The following is a 20,497-nucleotide window of genomic DNA, read 5'->3' on the forward strand; positions in this document are numbered from 1 at the left end:
TGTGAATTTTAATGCTTCACTTGCACAAATAAATATTTATTTTCATTACAAATTATTTTAATTGACTTCAAGCGTTCAATGAAATAAAAAGCACTTTAATATGTCGACAAAAAAAGGTCGAATATATTGTGTAATTTTTCTTTATGTAATTAGGAGAATTTGTGTATTTTAAATACAGTATTAAGCTGTACTTTTTAATGTTAAACTGACAATTATAAATATTTTAATTGGCTTTAAGAGATTTGTATAATAATTAAAAGACACCTTATATAAAGACAAAAAAGGTAATATTTTTATGTATTATTTTATTTTATTTAATTTGTGAAACTTGTATATTTTATGAGAGGTCTAACACTCACTAGAGCTTCAATGCTTAACCATGTAGTAGCAATAAATATATTTTTATATTATATTTAATTAGCTTATTATATTTAATTAGCTTCCAGAGCAATGTTTGATAAATAAAACGCACTTAGAAGTAAGTAAACCAAGTCAGAAAGCTAAAAGTCGACTGTGAGATACCCGCTACCCATTTTGAATAAAAGCAAGTAATAATTTAGATTTGTTTCTCTTAAGTAAAGTATTTTAATAATTAAATATTTTAATTGGCTTCAAAAGTAAAGTTCAATCAATAGAACATAATTGAAGTGAACATTCTATTTGAACAAAAAAAAACTCTCATCTCTTTCATTTTTCTTCATGCAATTATTTTCATATTAGTTGCGGAAACTTTTGCAATATCTTTAAATAATTGTAGCTATTACAAGAAGAGCAACACTTGAGCACACTTAAGTGCCAGAGTATTGTAACTATTGTTAACTCGTATTGCTACTCAATTATTTATGTTGCACACACACACACAGAAATACACACATATTCGCATTGCATTGAGGGCGTGGTGCAATGCATTTTGAGTTTTGTGTCGCGCGTAGTTTTTAGATGGCACTTGTGTATATAAATAAGTAATAAATACGCTTAGTTGCATCAAAAAGTGGCACTAACCGAAAAATAGTTGACAGAAAAAGAAATACAAGAGAGCGAGAGAAAATATCTCTGATGGGGTGCGCTTTCTCTCTGTGTGTGTGTGTGTGTGTGTGTGAAGTGTCGCCTCAACTCGTCACATCCATATACAGTATATATATGTATGTGCTGTCCTAATACGAGCTTCTAGCTGCAAAAGTTTTTGAGTTGAGTTTTCGTTGGTTACCGGCTTGTGGCTGACGACACACGAGGATGCAGCCAGCCGGACCGGACCCGGGTAACGAAACCCGGACTCAGACCATGGCCATCGGCCTCATATAATTTTAAAGTGCTTCCGTTTGTGGTGACAGCGCCCAGAGCAAAGGTACAATCTCTGCCTCTGCCTCTGCCTCTGCTGGGTTAGCTGGAGAGTTGAGTTTGGCGAACCCAAAAACGACAAACACTGGCGGCGGCATTAAAATATCTACTAACGAAAATAAAATTTAAAACTAACTGCTGCGCCACACTCAGAAATCACATTCATTGCGAGAAAAAAGTGGGAAAATAGAAATAACAACAACAAACGTTTTTACACAAATTTGAGCCAAAGCTTTGCCAAAAGCAGACTGACCCAACCAACACCTGTGGTTAGTGCGCTTCACACACCGCATCCACACACACACACACACGCAACTTTTGCACACTTTGCTGCCATGGCGTATATATGATTTATGACTTCCGGTTTTGGGTTTAGCTTAGGAGCAGCAACTGTTGCTCCTCGTGGTTCTTTTTTGTTTTTTTTTCTGTTTTGAGGAGGAAATTAGCATGGCATTAAAGCTTTGATTTCATGCCAATTAAATTTCGGTCTCGAGTTGCTCGTCAATTTATCGAGCCTCAGTCAGTCAGTCCGTCAGTCATCCAAATCGTATAATATTGATCTAGTGCGAGTTTCGGTTTTGTGTCCTTTTTTTTGCCTTTGCTCTTGGTGTCAATTTGTGCGCTATCGTCATGACAATCATTTGCTGCGCAGCTGATTTCCATCTAAAGTTATACGACGAGAAAGAGAGAGAGAGAGAGTTGAGAATATCTGTGCAAATAGCGGTACAAATACATATAAATACATATACTTTTATGTCACCAACGCACAGATACAGATCCAGATACAGCTGCGACATGGTCATGGCAAGGTGGCAGATGTCAATAAGTGCGAGGCACAAAAAGCAAACAGCAAAAGAAGATGCAGTAACAAAAGTAACGTTTGACACCCAATTACGGCGTGAAATCAAAAGGAAATTTCTTTGGGGAATATGTGATGGGGCAAATACCCAGGAAGAAGACTGATAATAAGCACTGTGTGTGCCAATAATACCCTTCAATTATCAGCCAACAAATTCAATAGCAGATTGATTGAATATACATATATAGATGTTATGTAATAAATATTTATTATTTTTAAAAGCGAACATAAATTAAATCTCTTGGCTTTTGCGATTTTGTTATTATTTGCATCGTCGTGGAAACTATTTTTCATAGGAAACCATTTAAATGGAAACAGCAATAAAATGTTTGTGCAAACTCCACAACGTAATGTATGTTTTTATATGTAACCATTTTTTGTTTTGCACTTTTTTGTTGTTGCTGTTGTTGTTGTTGTTGCTCTTCCATTATGTAAACGAATGTACAATATTTATATGGCTTCTGATATTGGCAGCAAAAGCGTTTCACAAGCCTTGGGGCGACAATTTTGCCTTTTGGGACGGAGGCGGAAAGAAACATTTGACATATTAATTACTTTTCGCAGCAAAGCAAACAAAATATCGAAATATGGCAAACAATTGAGTTTACAATTCAATAATAGACTGTAATAAAATATTGTTTGACTGGGCCTTTTTGTGTGCAAAAGTTTTGTGCACAGCCCGACGAAGCAAGCTCATTTAACTCAATTAAAACATATATTTAATTACGTTTTGTGTAGGCCACACAAAGTGCAAACATCACACACAAGATACAGATACAGATACAGATACATCTACAGATAAGGATTGTTGTTGCACTCAAAGTGTATTCATAAATGGCGTATTGACCAATGCCTTTGCAACTGTATTTCCGCTTTGATGCAAATGAAAAAGCCACTAACGATGCTAATCACTTCAACTAACTAAAACGCTTCAACAAACAGTGACAAACACAACAGCAGCAACAATGGGCAGCTGCAACATTTCCAGGTGGCTGACAGTCGACAACTGTCCAACTATCTAACACACACACACACACATTCGTATATCCATCTATCTGTTCAACTATGTTTGTCTGTGCATTCGTGCGATTTTGATGAATTTGACAGTTGTGGGCGTTTGCGCTGACAGCTGCTGTGCATTGGCATGGCAACGGCAACTCGAACGTTGATGCTGATGCTAACGTTAACCTTAACGCTAACGGTAACAGTAACGGTAAAGCGATAAAGCCCTAAAAGGGGCTGCTTCAACTGTAGCTTTGGCAACTCTTCAAACCGCAACCGACGACTTCCGCGCGCCATGTTTTGTTTGTCCTTGTAGTGGTGTCTCTACACAGAGTTAGAAAGAGAGAGAGAGAAATGCTCTCTATGTTATTTGTGTGTGTGTGAAAATGTTGCTGCATTTGCATTAATTTTGAATTGATTGCTTACATTTCAAACAGCACACTGAGCACACTAATATAATTATAATGTCGTCCTACACACACTCGCACACACACAGAGAACATTTTCGGGTGCTGTGGTTTTTCGTTGTCATCATTACCCGACCATTGTTGTTGCCTTTCTGCCTGTCTGATGCTTGCATATTGCGGTCAACACACAGTCAGCCATCAAGGCCAAAACATTGCAACAAAAGCAAGTAGGAAGGGAGCCAAAGAGGTGTTGTGGCGTTGACAATAGTAACAACATTGCCTCCCAGACCAAAGCAGCAACCAGCCAACTATCATGTTGCATGCATGGATTGCATTCAATGGTAAAACCACAAAATTCATAAAACACCAAAATAATGTCATTGCATTGAATGACATTTTATGCATCCATGAACAAATAGGTGGCTAAAATTGGGCGACAAAGCGACGGGTGAGATAGACTGGATATTGCAATATTGCGTATACGTATTATTGATTGGCAGCGTGCTAAAATGAGAGACAACTTGCACAAAAATAAACAACAATATCAGTATTAATAAAAATGATTAAATTAACTTTATAACAATATAAAAAATATATAAACAAATAGTTTCAATCTTTCAAAAAATTAACATAAAATACCAATAATTGTACTAAAACGTGTTAATAGAAATTTATAGAAATTTCATTGTAAAAAATCTTTAAACCCGAAACAAAATTATCAAATATAAATAAAAATCAAAATATAATCTAAATAAAAACAATTATGTAAGTTACAATCGAGTGTGCTCGACTGTGAGATACCCGCTACCCATTTTGAATAAAAACAAAATATTTCGTCTCGGCTGTTGATGTTGATGAAGAATATATATACTTTATAAGGTCGGAGATGCCTCCTTCTACCTGTTACATACATTTAAAGTTATAATACTCTTCTACCCTATGGGTAGCGGGTATAAAAAGTTCGAAAAGAATTGCACCTGTAGTGAATCCTCAAATTACATTTTCACAATTTTACGGACAAGAAAAAATTGTATAAATCCGTTTCATCGCCATCGTTTATGCTAGCAAAGCTTTATATATATTTGTTATCTCTAAGCTTACAGGGATTATGTTTAAAATATTGATAGAGGTAAATTTTACAAATAAGAATTATTAGATTTTTGTTGACTTGAAGATTGAAACGTTGTACATTATTTGCCAATTATTTATAACGCTTGAGTCAATAATAAATAAAAAAGAGGATTTATTAAAATTGCGAAAGCGAGACAAAAACTCTGTGTGTGTATATGCAAATAAATATTACCAAATATGAAATCAATTAAAAAATAAAATAAGAATTGCATTTTCATAAGCTGGCAACTGCAACAGCAGCAGCAGTTCATTTCAATTTGTATATATGCAATTTGTTTTTGCTGAATATTTTAATTAAATTGTTATTATTATTTTTCAGTGCGCATTTTCCGATGTTGTGCGTGCCATTGCAACTGATTTTGTTGTTTTGCCAGCAAAGATTTATTTATTTATATTGATGGCCAACCCACACACACACACATACACAGATAGACTGCATATCTGTTTGTTTGCATTAAGCGTAAAGAGTTGGATGGAGAGGGAAAGGCTTTACAATGCTCAAGGCAATTGAAGCGTACACATAAAATTACATTTTGCCAGCCAATGGTCGATGCAGTGATTTACGAAATTGTTGATTTATAAACAACATGTGTATTATTACTACTATTATTATTATTATTAACCAAAAAGTGCAGCATGCAAATTAATTGTAGTTGAAATAAAGTGTAATTAAGTGCCCTGTGAGATGACGCTCACTCATCTGATCTCATCTCTTTCGCCACAGAATGTTGGCTAGCAATTAGTTTAATTGGCAAGAATATATATACATATGTGCACATATATTTTTAAAGAGATTTTCGAAAGTATGATGGCAATTACAGAGGCTTACATGGTCACAGACGAAATCAAGAGTCATGCATGCCAACTGTAAGCCTTCAATTAACTGTAAGCCGGATTTCAATTCCCTTTGTTTCTTTGGAATGCGAACTGCATTGCACACAAGACTCTTATATAAATATGGTTACTATTGATATTACGCAATTTATGAGCTATCAATTCGTTGCGATATTATTAAAAATATATGCACCCTGGCGTAAGTTCAATTACGCATTTCGCGGCTCAATCAAAATCATCGATGCCATTGAAGTGCGCATGTGAAAACTTTGCCATACCACAAAGGCGACACATAAGGCGATATTGCCTTCGCTTTGCTGCACGCAAATATTTGCATAATGCATATTGGATTAAACGCTGTGCACAGTGTCTGCCAGCCTTGACCAAAGGGACGAAAGAGGCGCACATAAAACTTAATATCGCGCATACGCCATGTGTGTGTACGCCGCTTAACGCTTCGCTTGCCTAGCCGCTGCCACGCCCACCGAGTGACCTTTTGGCGACACACAGGCTTTTGCAATGGATACAAACAAACAAACAATAAACAACAAAACTGCGCAATAAAAAACGATGCTGCTTTAGTGACAATCAAACCACGAAGCCACGCCTCCAACAGACAAGAGCCAGAGTAAGGTCTGCACCTGCAGCAAGTGCGAGCTTGTGGCTTTAAATGAAAAAATAAAGAATGCAACGAAGTTGAGAGAGGGAGGAAAAAAAAAGCAGAAAGTTGAATGTGGCTGTCGTCGCTCTGTTTAATAAAACTTTCAACAAACTCAATTAACAAAACTTTGTGCCGGCCGCAGCAAGAAATGCAAGAAAAGTGGCATAAACAAGGCAAACAAACAACTGAGAGCTACTATAAAAGAAGGAGGAGGCAGGCTAGGAATTCCAACTAGGCGCTGATTTATTGTGCATTCTGCAGAAGTGTAAACGGATATGCTAAAGAGGCAAGCAGAGGCAAAGACTGTCTTCAGTTTTGCGTCTTTTGGCATTGAAAGTCCATTTAACATTTTGTCATTTACAGTTTTGAAATAGTTTTGAAAAGTTGACACGACCAAAGCACAAAACAAATCTGCACACAGCAACAGCCCGAGACTGAGCGAGAGAGCGAGATTGAGATTGAGAAATCCAGAGCAATAAAATTGCATCACAAAACACAGGAAACAATTGTTGACAGCCAGTGGAGAATGGCGAGCGAGAAACGTGCATTAAAAGAGAGATTTGAAAGATTGGAGTGAGAGTCTGGGACACGCCCTCGTCAGACTGTTTCCACTGTGATATTAGGATTGTCAACAAGCGCGTTATAAACTTTTATAGCAATTGCAGCAACAGCAACCGAAATGGGTAACTTTTTATAGTCGTCGTCGCTGCTGCTGCTGCTGTTGCTGCCACTGTGTAAAGTAATCGAAAATGATGTGTCCACAAGGATGGAGCCGCAGTCCAGTGGCGTAAATTGGCTGCGAAATAATAGAATGAAATGAGGCTCTTGATGCAAATTGATTTGGATTAGAAACTTTTAATACACAGACATACTCACACACACACAGATATGTATGTGCTGTGTATGGAAGGCCATCAACTCCCACATGTGACATTGCTGAAATGGATCTCAGCTGCCATTCAGCTGTTTTGCTGCACTCGGCTCGAAAAAATGCATAAAAATTTATCACCTACCACAGGCAGAACATCTCAGCAAATGCAGCAATGCAATATCTGATGCAGCTCCAGAGAATTCCACTAAAAACAAAATCAATTTTCAAATAAGCATTTCATGCTTGCACCGAAGTTTTTTAAAGTGTTTTTCGTTTTGTTAATAAAAACTGCATTGCTTTGAGCACGAAATCGAAAAACTTTGCTAAAAAGTAATTATTCAGCTAAAACGGAGAAGGTAGCAATACATTAATGTTTATACCCGATACCCATAGGGCAGAAGGGTATCATAACTTTGTGCCGGCAGGAAATGTATGTAACAGGCAGAAGGACGCATCTCAAACGGCAAAAAGTATATATAACATATTTTTGATCAGTGTCAACAGCTGAGACGATCTAGCCATGATCGTCTGTTCATCTGTCCGTATGAACACCTAGATCTCAGAGACTATAAAAGACAGAGCTATATTTTTTCGAATCGTGTCCCGGTCGGGAATACACACATAAACTTTATTTTTTTAATGGCATATACAATAATTACTATAGTAATTGTAGAGTGCGAGTTCGAGTCCCGGTCAGGAATGTTTTTACTATTTTTTATATTTTGTGGTATATTGATTTGATAAATTTTGAGAATATTACCGCAATGTTTTGATTGTACTCAAATGGGTAGCGGGTATTTCATAGTCGAGCACACTTGACTGTAGCTTTCTTTCTTGTTTTTATATGCATTTCTTAACTGATTCAAAATTGTTCAACTGCAATATTTTTGAATTCTTTATCAATTGCATTTTACTTTTGCTTGTTTGACTTTTCCCTCGTTGTAGATTCGTTTTTTTCAATACGCGATTCAACCTTTTAATATAGTTTCTGCATATTTTTGAATTCTTTTTTTTTTTCTTAGAAATATTTTTAAGTTTATCTATGAAGTGAAGAAACAATTTCTTAAGCTGTGAAATAAAAGATATTTTTTATGTAGTTGATGTCTTTTGTTTATGACTTTTGCTTTTTATTACTTTGCTTTGCTTTAAAATCCGAAAATCTAATTATGAGCTACGTGCAGATATTCTTGCATCAACAGCAAGACAACTTAAATTATTTTCTATACATTATTTATGTGCCATCAAATTTTTAAAAATTTCTTTTTAGTATTCAAATAAAGAGTCCATTTCGTTTATGTCATTTAATTTAAAATATAAATACTTCGAAATAAATGTTTTAAACATTTTTTTTTTCATTAAAGTAATTTTACTGATATCAGTATTTCAAAAAGAAAATAAAAGTCAATGAAAATTCGAATTTACTATTATATTAATTGCTGTAGAATTGAGCAGCTATTTTAATGTCAAGTAAGTATTAAAATCTTGTGAATTGGTTAAGGCCGTTGTCAATTTAGAATAAGTTTAAACTCATGTGTATTTAAGCTGCTTGTTATTTTGATTATTGCCCCTGCTGTAGCTGCTCTGCTCTACTGCGGGACTTGACAAAATTATTAATAAGCTAGCCCGCTAGTCTGGGCAAATAAATGGCCAAGAAGTGTCCAATGGGAGGGAAGGGAAGAGCGTAAAAAGGGAAGGGATAAGGCAGCCAAGCAATGCGAATTAGGAGCAGGGGAAAAAACGTCCTTCGTGTATGCACAATAATGAAGTAAGCTGTAGGGCTTGTTGTTGTGTCCACTCTACAGAGAGTGTGTGTTTGTGAAAAAGAAATGGCACACACGCAGCAGGACGATGATGCAGAAGAAGACACGACCCTAGCTAGCTAGGGAAAACTGCCAAACAACAACAAGACGAAGAGCAACAACAAGAGCATGAAACAAACAACAAACAACATGTCACTGAAGGACACTTGAAAACTACTATTTAATAAATGAGCGCATAGAGGAATACACACAAACACACACAGAGAGAGTGGGTGTTGTTGCCATGGCCGGACTGCTGCCCCCTGTGAGAGATGAGTCGTCGTCGTCGTCGTCGTAGTCGCCGGGTAAACAAACAGAGTCATTTTGCAATTCATGCATTTCCTGCGGCAACTAATTAAAAAGAGTCATTCATCACAGGCGGGCAGTGATGGTGATGTGATGGTCTCTCTATCTATCTACCTCGCTCTCGTTCTCCCTCTCTCTCTCTCTCTCTCTCTCACTCTGTATTACAGGAAGAGCAATGCCCATAAAAAGGCTGAAGCTCTGGTTCTGGCTCTGGTTTTGTGTGCTGCATGCTTATTACTCTTTTGCTACGTGTTGTGCTACCCACTCCTTCTCCTCCTCTTCAGCTGCTTGTTTGCCTTTACGTTTTTATCTTTTGATACACTCAAACAAACATGTGAGACTCACACACACACAGTCACATACACGTTCATTATTGCTCACTTTGTGACGCTCGCACACAAACACACATCATCATCAACAGCAACAACATCAGCAGCAAGTGAAACTGAGAAACCTGCCAACATTTTCGGCTATGTTTTTATGTCTGTTTATCTTTTTTGGTCATTTCAACACATTTAAATGACAACAGCAACAACACAATTGCGTCAGAAGGAGAGAGAGAGAGTGAGCCAGCAAGCAGGTACGCAATTCAGTTTTTACCGGACTGTTTGCATTCGCCTGGCTATGGCAAAGGCAAAAGCAAAGGCAGGCAAAGACTTATGAGCATATCCACAATGTAAACATCGAGTTGACTTTTTGAACCGAAATATTGTGTTAATTGTCAGGGAATTTCAAGGAATGAGTTTTTTGAAATTTGAAGTAATATTAATCCAGCTTTAAGTAAGAGATATGAGCTCTTAAATTAAATGCAAAAAACTGTCTCAAAAAATGTTAAAATTAAAAAACTATGGAAATAATATTTATTCCAACAGTTAAAATAAAAGAGAGTAATTGAATTAATTTATGAAGTTTACATGTACAACAAACAAATAAATAAATAATTATTAAAAGCTAATATTTATAAATGCAGCCCCAAATATAAATGACATTTTAATATTTCCTTGCGCAAATGATCTTTAAAAAAACGAACAAATGTCACATAACAAAATTGTAGGATTTAAAAAGCATTAAACTAATCGTTATTCGAATAATTTAACTAAAATATAGTAATATTTCAAAAATAAAATATGAAAACAAATTATATTAAAGAAAGCATTAAACATCTTAAATTTAATTTAATTAAACCTCCGTCACGTGGCCAATTAAAATGCTTTTAAAAAATATTTCCCACATACACCATAAAATATGGTTTATATAGCATATTAAAGTGCAATAAGACCTTAACAAATGAAATGCCGTTTTTAAACCAATTTGACTAATAGCTTGGCAAATCCATCTATCATCTGCATCAAATATTACGTATACGTTATACGCCCGCGCTACATATTGCAATATAAAACTATTTGGTTGCTCAGAGCAACTCGTCAGGCCACATGACAAGCGAATCGTTTCTGCTGACCATATAACTTAATATGCAACAAGCAATTAAAATTATATAAAAATTTGTCACAAACTATGCAACAGCAACAACAACAACAACGATAGCAACTTGCATCGCTGACAATGGGAGCATAACAACAAGTGCAAAAAAATAAAGCGAAACGCTGCTGTTAAAATATATAAACGTGTTTTATTTTATGATAGCCCTTTGTCAGCAGACACACACATTCATACACACACTGACTGTGCTTGACAGCCAACTGGGGAACACATTGAAGTTTGTTCTGGGGGAAATAGTACAGAACGAACAGAGCTGACAATCTGGACGGACAGCGGAGAAGGCGGCACAAATAGACCGCACCAAGTGAGACCAGACTGACAGAGAGAGACACACGCACGACATGACTGTAACATGTAATTATTTTTCAATAAAAACCCAAGGCAGCACAAGCACAAGCAACAAGACAACAGCAACAGCAACAACAATGAGGCCAGCAAAACGGCGAAAACAGCGATGACAACATGGCGTATGAGTGTCCACAGCAAATAATAAAAAAATGACAAAAGTAAAAGCAAGGCCGCACTTGTTGCAATGCCAACGACGCATAGCTACACTAAGTTAATGAAGAATGCATTGTTTTCGTAGTTTATTAATATTTAAATTAGTCTTGAATTTTGCATAATAAAAACAAAATTTTTGTATGAAGCATCAGTAAGAATCGTTGAAATGAGGGTAAATGCAAATGATTATAATGTAAAACGAATTTAAAATATTTATGAAACTAGATCTCACTGACAATTAGAAGTATTTATTAGCATTTTCTTTATTGCCGTTAATAGACTTATTAATACAAGCTGAAACACCTTCCACAAACAACCTATATATCGATTTAATGCTACTAGATATTCAGGATGTGGAAATAAAAATAGACATACTCTGATAAATTAATAGTTACATTAGAAATAAAATATTTATACATTAATAGTTACTTAGTTTCTATTATTTGGATTGTAAAGCTGAGAAACAAATAAGTTTATCAAATATTACTGATAGTCGAATCAAAGTAAAAAAAAAAACGAATTGTTTGAAAAAAAAATTACAACAATTTTATTTAAAGTAATGAATCGTAATGATTCAAGTCTTCGCCTTATAAAACTTTCATTCCTTTCTATGCAAATTCAAAGGACTTGAATTATGAGAGAGTATCGAAATATCATATATGTATGATAATAAAATGAAATAAAAACGTCTGGCATATATGCGTCAGCAACAGTTACGCGTTATAACGGCTGGCTGACTGTGCCTCTTTCCCTTCTGCTGTCCAGTCTTGTGTCCAGGCAAAAACAATAAAAATACAAATATTAATTTGCGCGACAGCGGCAAGAGCAAGAGGCAGAAGAAGCGGCAATACACAAATGTGTGAGTTCGGATCAGAGAGATGAGCGAGTGGAAGGTGGAGAAGAAGTGACCACAACATTTTAACGGCAGCATTTTTATTAAAAAGCAGCTCCATTTGCTTGTTGTCTTGATTTTTACTGAGCCACGCCCACTTGCAGATGCTACCATTGCCGCCCATCCGCCTACCGCACAGTTGGCTTAAACTCGTAGAAACGAATATGTATAAAAACAAAAGGAGTCGCAGACGAGAGGAAAATGGCGTATGACATGCGTCTCAGTTCAACTTCTCTCCTTCTCCTCCTACTTTCCCCTTCCCTCTTTGCATTTATACTCGTAATGTCCATTGCGAAACTTTTCTTTTAGCCGAGTTTTTCTTTTCTGCGGTTGACAGCAGCCGGAGACGGAGTTGGAGGCGGAGTCCAAGTCAGAGGCAGAGTCAGAGTCAGAGTCGGGGACTGACGTCGACAGTAACAACATTTAAAGTCTCGCAGCGAGAGGCATTTTTATTGAATAAACAAATTTATCAAGCAGAACTCAACACGCATGCAGTCGTGACACAAAGCGAGACATAATTAAATTTCATTTTGCAAAATCAAGGCGCTTATTGTTTGCTGTTTACCAAAAAGCCAAAGCCAAAAGCTTCACATATGAATTGTTGTGTGTTGTGTATGCAAAACGAAGTGAAGTGGGGCGAGGGATAAAGCGAATAAATGCAAAGCGAACAAACGGGTTGCCAGGCAACAAATACACAAAAGTCACCAGTTACAAATATAAAAGGTGACAAATAAAAAAGGGAAGCCACACACACAGCGTTTGAGTGGAGCAGGATGCAAAGAAAATGCAAAAGAATGGTCAGTGGAATTTCTCTGCGTTTGTTGAAAGGAATGCGGTGTTGGATGATGAAAAGAAAAGCAAGCCAATTGCATAGCTACAGATACTCTACAAATTGAACAATTGTTCCTTAACAATTGCGCGTTTATAAAGTCGAAATATGGGGGCAAACGTGAGTTTAAATTTAAGAATTTAATATTGATTTTTTTCACCATATTTTAAAATCTTGTAAAATAATTTAAATTTTAAAATACTTAAACTGTATATATTTATTGTAAAATTTAATTACTTTAAACAGTAATTCGGCTAAATGAAAATTTGTCCACGCCATAAGAGCATTAAGTGGGGTCTATCTTATCACAAAAGCCGAGGCAACCACAACATTCTCAACGTCGTGTGAAAAGTGAAATGACGAGTGGGGGAAGGAAAGACACAAAAGAGAGAAAAACGCTAATTAATTTCATGCACATACATGGCAAAGAAACTAATTAAGCTACAACTCTGATTAACAGCAAAAACAGTTTGTGTGTCCTTTCAAAATGACGATATTTTTTTCCACATCTTCTTCTGATGCTGCTGGGTCTGCTTTTGCCTTCCCCGCTGTGTTGCATACTTTTGTGCGCATCAAAGCGAAATAATCAACAAATGTGCCAAACACATATACATGCATATAGTACACAAAGAAAGAGAGAGAGAAAACAGCGAGCGCTTACAAATGTCAATGGCAAAGTGCTTGTGAAAAAAATGGAGTTGCTCAAAAAGAAAGCAAATACATTTTTTTATGAATGCCATGTACTTTAAATAGACAAGCATTGACTGTGCAGAGGGGGGAACATAACTACTGAGTGACTGAATACAACCAATTCATTTACAGTCCGGTCAACGCATTTTAATTAGCGTATCGCTGAATCCTTTGACCTCCTGATATTTCCCCCCAACCGCCTCCCAGCTCGCTCTCTAAGCTATTGACGTGCCAGGCATGCATAATGAACGTCTGTCAATCTATAAACCGGCAAACTGCCGTCAATAGTTTAATCATAAAGTATAAGCGCAATGGGTAACGATAACAACCATTCAACAGAAAACTGAGAATGGGAATGGAGAATGGGGTCGGGAATCATCTGAGTGTGTAGTTGATGCTCTGCTGATGCTGCTGCTGCCGCTGCTGTGGGGCGTTAGGGTATTAGGCAACCTGTGGTCCATTCATTTGGATGGTTTGGCATTGTACGTGTATGTAGAGAAGAGAGAGCACATCGTACGCTAAGCCTATTCAATGCATAGTTCAATGGGCCAATACCAAACAGCGGCTAAATGCCTTTTGTGTGTGCTCCTCTCCCCCTTTTCCCCCTCTTCATATAAGCTCGTACTCTTTGCTGACTGTGCGCTATTGAAAACAAGTCTTTTACCTATTGATCGAGAGATTGCTTTAGCTCCTCCGGCTAGACCTGAGAGTGATTGGTCAGTGGCAAAATTCACTTGAAGCTCCAATTCACTGCATTGAATTACTATTGAAAGCACCGCAGCTCAATGTTATTTATAGTACCCAATGCTTCTTCCTCTAATTTTGTTTAATTCAAGTATGACTCAAAGCTAATTAAATATTGTTTATTGCCTCAAAGAGTTATGCATTTTTCTTTTGACAGTTAATAGACACTTAATACATATGAATATTTATCGAATTTAGTTTTAAAAATATTGCAGTTAACTTACTTATGTTTTGTAAATTCATATTTCAATCACTTACCTGAAAATAGAGAAAACATAATTTATTAAAAGCTGAATATAAATAATGTAAAGTATCTTTATACTAAAAAGTTAATATTTTTATAATGCATCAGAAATTTATTCTCAAAATATTTTGGTCATATTTGGTCAGCAGCCAACACTGCCATTATTTTATAATTACATTTGGAATTTAATTATATATTTAAAACAACAAAATAAATAGTAATTTTAGAAATTAATGTATAGAAATTTGCACTTATACTTATACATATGTAAGTATATTAATTTGGAATCTAGTAACTGAATTCATACTGCATTTCGTAGTCAAGCACTTTGAACTATCACGCTTTTAATTAAAAATTGAAATATGTATTCTGTGTAATTTTTAATTTTAGAAATACGCTTTTATGTTTCATATGAATTTCGCTTATCAAACAGAAATGAAAGTCAATCAATATATGTACTTATTTTTATTAGCTCCTCGACCAGACACGAAACAAAGCTTCAAAGTCAATACTTAAGATGAAGAAGCAAAAGTCAAACAAAGCACGGAGGAAGAGAGAGAAAAATACCAAACGCAATTTCCCGTTGCTAACATTACACGCTGCTCTGGGCAAAGTCAAAAAACAGGAAACCCCAGAAACACGCGTTACTAATTAAATTCGTATGAATCGCTCAAGCTTCGCACAAGGCAAATGTTTGAAATTTAAATTAAGCCCAACGACGACGACGACGACGACGAGGATGGAACGTGGAATGTTTTGGCCTGAAGATGAAGATGGTGGCAAGGAGGTGCAAAACGGGCACAATGGTGACTATTCTGCTAGTGGCACGCACACACAGACACACACACGTGCGAAGCAGCGATTATGTGTGAGCCTGGCAAGGACATGCCGCGTATGTGCTCGCATGTCGTCCTGTCACTGCCGCCGTTTGAGGTTAAGTTTTTGAGCTGACAAAGCATTGCAATTGCAGCGACAGCGGCAGCGGAGGAGACAACGACGGCGACGGCGACTGCAACGCAGGCTGAGACCACGACGTCGGATATCCTGGCAACGTGCTCCTAGCTCTCTAAGTGATTGTCTCCTCACGTGTGGCAGGGAGAAGGCGGACTGCCATTAATTCACGACTTGTAATTTCCTCACTTCAACTGCAAGCGACGATGACGACGGCGACGATGACGATGACGTCGCTTCCCGTGAGCAGCCGAAACTGTTTTTGACTATCAATTAAAGACAGAAGAGAAGGGAGAAAGCCATGTTTTTGCAAAAGTTTTCTCAACTGTATGCGGGGGCAACAACACTTTGCATGTGTCACCTAATTAAAATTTTGCGCAAGCGACCATTTCAAGTCTATTAATTACCTAGGACTTCACTCACAAGAGCCAAGACAATGTCCTGTCCTATGACTGCCTTTTGTTGTATGCAACTCTCTCTCTCTCTCTCTCTATTTTACTCTCTGTGTCTCTGTCAATCTTCAGTCTCCACTCCGCTTGCCATGTAAATCACGTTGAGGCGAGGCCAAATGCAATCACTCGCCTTCAATTTTCACACCCATTGTCAACAAAAATCTGTGCAACTGCGACAGGACTCCCCATCATTATGGTGTGTGATGAATGTGTGTGAGACTGTCTGTGTGAGCGTGTGCGTGTGTTCGAGTGTGTGCGTGTGTGTCTCATTGTCCTAGAAGCGTACGCAACATTTCATTCAGATGTCGCCTTCGACGTCGTCGTCGTCGTCAACGGCGTCGTCATCGTCACTTGCAGAACTTGGCAGTAATTTTGAGTTGTGCACACCAGCGAATACCGTGAAAGAAGCAGGAGAAAGGGGGCCAGTGCAGAACAACGGTGTGAGCAAGTCGGTTTGAAAGGGTGCATAAAGAGGGGACGGACCCAATGCGTGTAGCCACAACTTCGCCACAGATGGATAAGCCAAGGGGTCGAGCTCACAATTGGACTTCAGTTGGACATTGCACTTCGCAAAAGTTAACGTCACTTTGAATATGAACCATGAAACTTAATTTGTTTAAGTGTTTATAATACAAGTGTACTCTTAATATGCTTGAAACTTAACTTAAAGATTGAAAGAGTGGAACAGAACGTATCAAAAACTCTAAAGTTTGAATATAAGCAACCAGAATAATAATAATTCAAATTATTTGCAAAGTTTCTTCATTCAAACTAAGACTCTCTTATAATTAAAATAAATATAAGAAAATAATATGAAAAATATTGTAATACTTGTATATGGAAAGCATTATATTGATTTAAAAAATATATAACTTAACATATGTTATGCTATATTTGAGATTACACACAGTTTGTTATACATTCATTACGTCAAATCAAATACAAATCAAAAAAATATGAATTAATAATAATTTCAACTTAATAAGAAATAATGACAATATATGTATATTGGAAAATACAATTAACTTGATTAGTCTGTTTTGTTTTAACTACTCTAGCTCCATTAATATATTAAGCAAAATCTACACGACAAAATGATTAAGCTGTTTAGCCTAACATACACACCAGGATTTTCCTTTTATTCTACCGCAAAAAGTATTCAAATGTTTGTCATTCTATGGTTTTTTTGATTTGAATCTCTTTTTTGCAGTGCATTTTTGGTGCAAGGCCTTTCGCACAGTTGAAAATGTGTCGGTGATTTACAACAATGTCGCCTACACAAATTTTCCAAATGTGTTTTTGCCACGAAAGCAAACATAGTAGACGCACACATACACATATACAGTGAGACACACACACACACATACAGAGACACTCATTCATTGACACGCATGTTGCAGTCTGTGTCTAAACTGCAAGCGAGAGTGCGTGTGTTGTCCTTGCCCAGCTCGAGCTCTAGCTCCAGCACGTTTCAATCCCGTCGTCCTAGTCCATGTCACACACACACACACACACACACACACACGCTCGTGGAGTGCGACTTTATTAGCGGAAGTGCTTTATTTAAGCTACAGAGCCAGGAGGAAAGAGGAGTTGGAGGTGGAGGTAGAGGTGGAGAAAAGCCAGCTATAGCTGTGGAGATGAAGGCAAAGCAAGGCTGGCTGGCTGGATGGCTGGCAGTACAGGACAAGGCTGGCAGTCAGCCAGGATTCAGCGTGAAGTCGTTTGTAATACGGCCACGTAGCCTCCTGGTGGGGGGCCAAAAGCGCATGGCAGGCATTTTACTTGAAGGAAATTGCATTTTCGACATTTTTCACACTTGGCAGCAGCAACAGCAGCAGGAGGCAGCAATAGAGTTGCGAATGCAGGAGAGTGTGTGCGCTTTGTATGCGAGTGTGTGTGGGTGTGTGTGTGTGTGTGTGGCACAAAAGTGTTGTCAGCCAGCAAAAAAGGCACAACAAAACCGAAAACAACAACTGCTGTTGCATTAGGTGGAGGCAGCAATAGGAGGCTACTAGATACTTTGCATGCAGAGGCAGCAGGCAGCAGGACAACGTTCAGATCCTGCTGTTCTTGTTGTGCCTTCGCTTCGTTTTTGTCACACTTTGGCCATAAGGTGTCAAAGGTGCATTCGATGTTGTTGTTGCTTCTGTTTGTTTGTGTTGCTGTTGTTGTTGTTGCTGCTGCTGCTGCTGCGTGTGTGGCATTTCCGTTCATTTGTTTTACTTTGCCAAAGGGAAATGCGCAAAAAGCGCAATCAAAGCGGAAATGAAATTTGCAGGAAGTAGCAACAAAAAAAAAGAAATACTGAATTTTAAACACACTCACACACACACCCGCCCACACACACACACACTCACACACAATACAAAAGACGCGACAAAGGACTAGGCAAGTGGCTCGTAAAGCGTTCGGGATTTAATACAATTTTGAAATGCTTTTGGCCTTCTAGGCCAATTTGTGCTGGCCAACTCTGATGGCAACATGGCCTGGCTGCATTGCAGCGATAACACACTCCACCACCAGTCGCAGTCGCCGCGTTGCTGTGGCAAAAGCGTTTGCAACAATTTTTAACTGTGTGCAGTGCATTAGAACGCAGCGAGGCGTCAACTGGGGGAAAGAGAGCACGATGAATGGCAATGCTTTCGCTTTGGTTGGGTTTGCTTTGCTTTGGCTTTGGCTTTCGCTTCGGCTTCGGCTTTGGCTTGGATTGCTATGGAGTCATATGGCGCCTGCTGCCCGCCGACATTATTGTCAACGCTTTTGAAAGGGCGCAATTTGGGGCGTGGCAGCTGCCTGTCCAGCACTAGTGCTTTTGCTTTGCCAAACGCGATACATTTTTGCAATAATTTGCTTTGGCTTCTGGGCATTTTGATTTGCGTGCAAAAAAAAAGGACCACAAAGGCAGAGAGGAGTTTCCATAGTACAGCGCTACGATTGGCTTTTAGGGCCTTTAAGAGAACGTAAATTGCTTTTCCAGCTGACAGCGAAAAGATAAATTTAACTAATGAAAAACCATAAATAATAAATCTATTTTCTAAGCAATTTAGCTGACTTGAAAACGTTTGCTTGAATTAAATGAATTTATTCAAAAAGGAGTTTTCTTAGTAAATCTCCTCTTCTAATCTCCTCTTCTAACAATTTCTTAAACTGTTATATTCTAAAAAAAAAGAATGAAGAAATTTGCTTTATTGTGAAAAAGATATTCGAATATAGTCTGATTGGAGCAAATATTGACCATAGTTTATGAACACGTTAGATTGGTATGAACCTTTTTTCGGATGCTAGTCTAAGACCAAAAAGAACAAGTAAGGTAGCTACCAATATATAATAAAAACTTAACAGTGCAGCATTATTCTTAAAATACACCAAATTATTATTCCGAATGATTACTAAATTACACCAGTTTGTCAGCTAAACAACTAAGACCCTTGGGCTTTTTTCCTATACAGATCGCAAACAAATCAGCAATCATAACCACTGTCGTTATAATAGTATAGTATGTATTGTCTTGGCAAAATTTTTAGCTTTAATTATTTTCATTGTACTTGTAAGACAAGTACTTTATTCATGTGTCTCCAAATCATAATACCAATTTACGTTAAGTTTACGAACGTACATCACATATAAAATACAGCATTAAATAAATTATTTATGACGAATATAGTTAATGTTTTTATGTTATTTACAAATAACTACAGAACAGTTCTTACCTATTCTGTTGATATTTCAACTAAAAGGTTTTAAAGCCATATAAAAAATATGGTTAGGTTTATTGATTATCAGAGATTATAGTATTTGTTTAAATTATTCTGTATGTTGAAAACTTCTTTTTAAAACAGTTTTTTTTTATATTTTAAATCAAATTAAAAATATCATATATAATTTTTTTGAGAATTTTCAAATTAAAAAATTTTAATTTTAGAAAAATTACCAAAAAAATATTCACCGCATTTACTCTCTTTCAGCATATAATGAAATCAGCGCCATTGGCTTAACATGAAAATTAATTAAAAGAATTTGCTAATAATCCTGTCATCATTTTTTCAGCCCTTCTTCAGTTGCAGCTTTTTGAAGGGTTGCAGCAGTTGCCTTAAGCTATATGTGTTGCATGTAGCGAACTTTCCCACTCTTCCATAAAGTCAAATGCAGCAATATGACAAACAGACATCGAGACAGACACGATGGCATCAGCAACAACAACAACACAACAATAAAAGCGGGTCGGGGATGTAACGGAGACTGAAGGGAAGATGTATGTGTGTGTGTAAAGCAGACGACAGGCGTTGAGTTCGTTGGACATTCTGTGAGCTGCTGCTTTTATTTATTTATATGAGTACAACATGGCAGGCAGCAGAGTGAGAGGAGAGACACAGAGAGAGAGGCAATGCAACATTGTTGTCAGCAGCAACATCAGCATGTTGCATTTATGAAATCCTTTTATCTTTTAGGTTTAATACTAGCAAACATAAATGGGCACAAGGCG

The sequence above is a fragment of the Drosophila sulfurigaster genome, chromosome 3 (assembly GCF_023558435.1).
Source record: "Drosophila sulfurigaster albostrigata strain 15112-1811.04 chromosome 3, ASM2355843v2, whole genome shotgun sequence".
In the NCBI taxonomy this organism is placed as follows: Eukaryota; Metazoa; Arthropoda; class Insecta; order Diptera; family Drosophilidae; genus Drosophila; species Drosophila sulfurigaster.